General features: G+C 39.9%; 1 pseudogene; it reads left to right on the forward strand.

Moving 5' to 3' along the window:
- The first annotated feature begins 916 nt into the window (after positions 1 to 916).
- On the forward strand, positions 917 to 3,772 carry LOC117485867 (annotated as a pseudogene).
- The last annotated feature ends 3,721 nt before the right edge of the window (positions 3,773 to 7,493 follow it).

The raw sequence follows: 7,493 nt of genomic DNA on the forward strand, positions 1-7,493 counted from the left end.
ATAAATGTTTTAGGAAGTGAAAAATATGAAGTTAACGAATAAAACACAGCTCAGGGGCAGTCATGGACGGTAGGTTTTCATACAAAGAGAAGTAGTTAACTCAGCCTCCATTGATTTTCATATCAAATTAGCGTGTTAATAAAATAAGCTATCATGGCTTATACTTGCATATCTAAACAGAATCATGAAAGCATGTTGGTAGAGTCAGGCACACAAGTCCGGTTGAGTGTGTCGGCCGGTGTCTGAATGCTCACTCACTGCTAGCTATGTAGCTAACTGTCCCTGCTGTTAGGCTACTTAGCTTGCATTGTTATGGATCTAAAGTTAGCAAAAGCTAACTTTCATAGCACAGCTTTTCTTTACTTCTCACTTAACACTTAGTGCAAGCTAGCAGGGAAATAACCATAGACATAAAACCAAAGAGATAAAACTTAGGCAGCTGTTTTGGTCACAAGTCTCTGCTAGCAACCTTGCGGTGCGCAAATTGCATATCTTGTGACAGCAGCTTAAAGCAGGGTTGCCAACTCTCACGCATCTGGCGTGTGACACACGCTTTCACTCTCAATCTCACGCTCTCACGCTGCCCAAACTATTCTCACGCCAAAAACAAGATGAACCGGCGATCGTTTTTGGCTGGTTATTTACAATGTTGACTTAACAGCATTATTTGTAGTACTTCCATTTACTGACGATGGGGGCGCTGCATAACTACGTCGCCTCGATTAAAGCAAACAGAAGAAGACGACATATATCAACAAACCACTGCAGCCCGGACTTGTATCGGAGCAGCGGAGGAGTGATGAGGTATCTAGAGATCTGAGTCCAGTGGGCTGCTTGTGTTTCTGTTCATCAGGACATCATATGACCAGCAGATCCTGTGTGAACGCACTACGTTAGTCAGTGGACGTCCGACAACATGCACACTCCACCCAGCCATCTCAATACTCATATTGCTTGAGGCACAGGCCGAGGAGGTGGAGTTGCAGTTCTTTGACTCAAATGTACTTATCAATACTAAACCAAAATTAAATGATACCTCCTTTGAAAGTCTTGTTTTTAGTCTTAAGCATCCGACCTGGAAAACTTTGCAGCCAATCTTATTTGTTACAGTGTACCGTCCGTGCACCAGGTCCTTATTCAGAATTCTTATCAGAATTCTCTGAGTTTTTATCAACTTTGGTACTTAAAACAGATAAAGTAATTATCGTAGGTGACTTTAATATTCATGTTGACGATGATAAAAATAGCCTTACTGTTGCATTTAACTCTATATTAGATTCTGTTGGTTTCCGTCAGAGTGTAAATAAACCAACCCACTGTTATAATCACACTCTCGACCTTGTTCTGACTTATGGTATTGAAATTGAGCAACTATTGGTCGAACCGCATAATCCTGCTTTATCCGACCATTTCTTAGTAACTTTTGAAGTACTGTTACTAGACTACAAACCATTAGTCAAAAGTTCCTGCAGCAGAAACCTATCTGTTAGTGCTATAGCCACATTTAAGGAAGAGATTCCATCAATACTTAACTCGATAGCTTGTCTGTATGTAAGGGAGGAAACTTATACAAAATGCACACCACCCCAAATTGATCATGTTGTTGATAGTGCTACAGATGCGCTGTGAATACAATTAGACTCTGTTGCTCCTTTGAAAAAGAAGAAAATAAAACATAGATTAGCATGGCATAATGCCGAAACCCGCAAAATAAAGCAAAAGTCGAGACAACTTGAAAGGATATGGCGTTCCACTAAACTTGAAGAATCTCGTTTAATTTGGCATATTACTCTCAATGAATATAGAAGAAGGAGAAAAAGAGATCTCCGTGTTTTATTATATAGAGTCGTTATTCATTTGTTTTAAAGCTCAATAAATAACAAAGAAGACCTTTGACCGGCACTTTTCTAATTTTGTCCGGAAGATTTAAACTTTAACGGACATCTTGACCGGCGAAACAAACTGAAACTGAAACTGAAACTCTGCCGCACGGTCCCCTCGTTCCTTGGAAGAGGCGGAGAGGTGGGTGTTTGTCATCTGCTGGTGGACTAACCGGAGAGAATTACAGTGCTTGCCTCGACGGGGAGGGATTGCATTGCAGCGGGAGCAAACGCTTGCCTCGGGGAGGAAGAAAGAAAGCCACAGCGGAGAATAAACAGAAGGATAACCATGGTAACCAAGTCTTCTTCACTGCTTTTGTGGCAGACTACAGCGCCACTTACAGGCCTGGCATATGTACTACAGCGTCTCCAGCGCTTTCGAACAGCAATGGCCGTGGCTGTCTCCTCCTGATTGGTGGAGTTGGCCCAATAGCCGTAGCGCCACCGTCCTGACGTCAGGACAGTGTTCAAATCTGGATCAGTTTTTATCAGATCCGTTGCAGCCCCTTTTTTAGAGATTTGGGTATGGAGGAAAATAGAGAGGGTTGTGTTTTCTGACACTTGGTGAGTTCCCTGGAACACCGGGGACACATATTCATGTATAAAAGACGTACAAAAGTGCATTTTGCATGATAGGTCTCCTTTAAAAAACAATGATTTATTTGAAGATTTTCAGTCTGGCTTTAGAACACATCATAGCACAGAGACAGCTCTGGTTAAAGTCACAAATGACCTTCTAATAGCCTCAGACAAAGGACTTGTCTCTATTCTTGTTTTGCTCGATCTCAGTGCTGCATTTGATACTATCGACCATGACATCTTATTGCAAAGACTAGAGCACTTAGTTGGCATACAGGGAACTGCTTTAGGCTGGTTTAGGTCCTATCTATCTGAACGCTCTCAGTTTGTATGTGTCAACGATGAATCTTCCATGCAGACCAAAGTTAGCCATGGAGTGCCACAGGGCTCAGTGCTTGGACCTATTTTGTTCACATTATATATGCTTCCGTTAGGCAATATTATAAGGAATCATTCTGTACATTTTCATTGTTATGCGGATGATACTCAACTATATTTATCAATCAAGCCTGATGAAATTAATCATCTAAATAAAATTCAAGACTGCCTCAAGGACTTAAAAACGTGGATGACCTTAAACTTTTTGATGTTAAACACGGCCAAAACTGAAGTTATTGTACTCGGCTCAAAGAATCTACGAAACAAATTATCTAAAGATATATTAACTATGGATGGCATTAATTTGGCCTCCAGTGAGACTGTAAGGAATCTTGGTGTTATATTTGATCAGGATTTATCTTTTAACGCCCACATAAAATCAATTTCAAGGACCGCCTACTTCCATCTACGTAACATTGCAAAAATCAGGCATACCTTGCCTCAAAACGATGCAGAGAAACTAGTCCATGCATTTGTTACTTCAAGGCTGGATTATTGTAACTCTTTATTATCAGGGTGTACCAAGAAATCAGTTAAGTCGCTTCAGCTGATTCAAAACGCTGCAGCACGTGTACTAACTAGTTTGGAAAAGGGACCACATTACTCCTGTTCTGGCTGCCTTACACTGGCTCCCTATAGAACACAGGATAGAATTTAAAATTCTTCTTCTCGCCTACAAAGCCCTTAATGGGCAGGCGCCATCTTACCTTAAAGAACTCATTATACCCTACTGTCCTACTAGGGCATTGCGTTCCAAGAATGCAGGGTTGTTGGTTGTTCCTAGAGTCTCTAAAAGTACAATGGGAGCCAGAGCCTTTTCTTATCAAGCTCCACATTTGTGGAATCAGCTTCCAGTTTGTGTTCGGGCGGCAGACACCCTATCCGTTTTTAAGAGTGCGCTTAAGACTTTCCTTTTTGATAAAGCTTATAGTTAGGGCTGATTAGATTCAGCCCCTAGTTTTGCTGCTATAGGCTTAGTTTGTCGGGGGACACCTTACTTCTTCCTTCTGTCTGTCTGTACCTGTGTACTCTCATGTTCCGAATAACCCAGCTTCCCCAAATTTCTTTTTTGGTGTCTATATACGCCGGGATCCGGAGTCATGGCTGATCGTGTTGCTGTGGTCCTGAGTCCTGGATCGCGAGCCCTGGATCTTGAGTCGTGGCTGTGCCTGCTGTGGTCCTGGATCATAAGTCCTGGATGGATATCCTTGTGGATTCATCTTCTTATTATAGACACATGCATTTCCAAACATTTGGACTACCTATGTTGCAAATGTATTATCTTTTCAATTTACACACGGCATCTATTGCACGTCTGTCCGTCCTGGGAGAGGGATCCCTCCTCTGTTGCTCTCCCTGAAGTTTCTCCCATTTTCCCCTTTAAACTGTGGGTTTTCTCCGGAAGTTTTTCCTTGTACGATGTGAGGGTATAAGGACAGAGGGTGTCGTATTGTCATACTGATATTCTGTACAAACTGTGAAGTCCACTGAGACAAATGTAACATATTGGGCTATATAAATAAACATTGATTGATTGATTGATTGATTGATTGATTATATTGCAGCTATAGGCTATACTTTGGTTTAAATTGCGTGAATAAACTAGCTAGAGAGCTAAAGTTAATTTCATTCATCCAATGTCAGAAGGATTACCTTTTAACAAACGTTGTAATGCTTTTCTTTCATTTCAATTTGAGTAAAACATTGAAGATATAACATTGTATTGTTTTCTTTTTACACTGACTCAGATATAATGAAAAGACTACGTCAGTCGAAGCTCAGCTTTGGTAAGGAAGAGACAGGACAGGCAGAGAGAAAGAGAGAGAGAGAGAGAGAAAGTGATGGAAGTCAGGGAGGAACTGCAGGTACAGTCACACACAAATAATGTAGGCTTAATAACCCCATCTATCTATCTATCTATCTATCTATCTATCTATCTATAACTTAGTCTTCATTTACAATAGACAATATGCATAATTTAAAAAAAAATTACATCTATTGCAGTTATGATGTCATAATAACATACAATTGTATAAAACACAATTTGATTACATCTTTGTTCTCTTTTGAGAATCAAACAAAACAGATTTAAAAAAAAGAAAAATGCAAACAAACAAGTGAAATGAACTAAATTGTTGAATTGCTTTTAATTCACTGGCAGGAGCGACAGGAGTGAGCAAAAAGTGAACAACGAGGGAGAGATTGAACAAAGAGAAAGATTAGAGGACAGAGAGACTAAAGAAGATGGAAGAGAGGGTGCAGGTTATGGAAAGGAGAGAGACATGGAAAATGAATGTTGACAATGTTTTGTGATCATTTTAGCCTCTTCTGCATGTCCAGATCAATAATAGTAACAATTAACTGATTCAAAATAATTTATGCTGCAGCCCACTGACATGGTTTGAAATCGATATATTATCCAATTTGTGACCCCCCACAGGACTTAAAAAGCACCTAACTAGATCATGAAAATCCCGGAAATCTCGGGGGAGTATACCCCGAACCCCCCTAGCATGTTTGGACCTCGGTATTTAGGAAATCCTGGATACGGCCCTGGTTCTACTAGGCCAAAATGAGTCAAAGAGTATATCAGAGTGAGAGTGTGTTAATTAATATACTTGGCAGTTTGGAGTAAGTCTGTAGATTTGTTTGTGTGTGTGTGTTTCATGTATAGGCCTCTCACGATAATTAATTTTGTTGGATACATTTTCCCGGAAATTATTGCGATAAACGATAATATTGTCTGCACCGTTGTATGACCATTTTAGACCACTGACATAATGATAATATATAATAAAACTATAACTGCTAGTCACATCCTCATGTAAATGGCAATTTATCGAGTTCATTTTTATTTATCGAACGATAAGTCAATTATTTGCTTATCGCGACAGGCACACAATAAAACAGTGGAAACAAACATGTGTTTGACTTTCATTAGTGAATGAAACTGTGTGCCCTTTATAGTCTGTGTCCAATATTGTGTATTTGTATATATTGTATATATATCCTATATATATGCTAAGGTCTACTGACACGATAGCAGTCATTTAGTGCGCATATGTGTAATTAAACCCATGATATCAAAATCTCACTCCAGCCAGGTACCCAAAGTTGGCAACCCTGGCTTAAAGATGTTATCATTTGCTTGTTTTATACATCTAGCAGACACAAAGCGACATTAGCATTCATCTAGAGCAGTGGTTCTCAACTGGTGGGTCGCGACCCAAAAGTGGGTCGCGGACCCGTTTCGAGTGGGTCGCGGATGTGTTATTTTGAAGGCCCGATGTTCTAACGCTGTGCATACAGTAGGCGTTGGACTGGAAGTACTGGAGACCATAAATGGTTTTGAAAACTTCTGTCAATAAAACATCTTTGCTGATGTTTTTTTGAGTCTTCTGGCCAATCAGAATCAAGATTGTTGCCGGAAGTCCCCACGGAGAATAACTTTGCGGTAGAACTATTCTTTATACATCCATGGGTCAGATAAAAATGAACACATAATGAAATATGACCCCCGGTTTGATGATTGACAGGTCACAGAACAATGGGAGCTATCTACCCTTACCCACAATTTAAAGTAATTCACACACTCTCTCCTCTTTACTCTTCTCTCTGTGTGGAGCAGCAGCTGTCAGAACAAAGTGAAACACAAACAATGGCATAACAATGGCATAACATACATTAATACCACAGAGTCTATAAAAATGTTCATACTCATATGTAAAAAAGTCGGGGGGGGTGGTGTTTCAGAAAAGAGATATATCATCAACACATGGGTGGTGCCAAAGCCCAACACAAAGGGAACATTGATTTGATGTAGGATCAATGCCTCTTTTCTACTGTATCAGATCTTAAGGAAATGTTATGACAATATCATGCATTCAGAATACACATTGACAACTACAAATATAAACTTTAAATATGAATTTGAAATGAATCCAGATTGGTTAGTTCAGGTAAAACAATGGCAAGCTAGTTCTGGTATCAGCATTATTATGCATTTTGGGAAATGACATGATAATGAATATAACAATAAACAAAGGTCACAAACTTATTTTATATATTAAATTATTTAAGCAATAGCTCACGACAGGCCGTGGTATATGGTCATTATATCACAGCTAGGGGCGTGGTTCACCCCCTAGCTGTGATATAATGACCGCATATCACGGCCTGAAGTGAGCTATTGCTTTTATAAAACGGTTACCAAGTGTGGCAATATGAAAGAAAAATACACACTCTAATTTAAATAGTTTTTATTAGTAAATAATGATGTTCAAAATAAAATAGTCCCTCCGTTGCCTTCTGCACAAAACATGCGAGGTGGTTGCTATGCAACAACACTAACAGCTAGCAAACATATTAGACAGAGAGCGTTGATCCATTATTTGGCTATTTATTTACATTAATGTGTATGTTGCCGTTTATTGTGCACCCACTGAAAAACTGTCCAGCATCAGTAGCATGGCTTACGTGGTCACTTGTATAGGTTGAGGTTGTACTAGACTGTTGCTTGGCGTGGCGAGAATATTGCTCCACTTTCTCCGGTCCCCGAGATTCGGCTTCCAGTAGCTCTGGAGAGAGCTTTCGCACCTGTGGCCACTAACGGTCATAATTTCTCTGCTTTCAAGACCTGCATCAGAAAGCTTTTGA

This window comes from Trematomus bernacchii, unplaced genomic scaffold (assembly GCF_902827165.1).
Source record: "Trematomus bernacchii unplaced genomic scaffold, fTreBer1.1, whole genome shotgun sequence".
Lineage (NCBI taxonomy): Eukaryota > Metazoa > Chordata > Actinopteri > Perciformes > Nototheniidae > Trematomus > Trematomus bernacchii.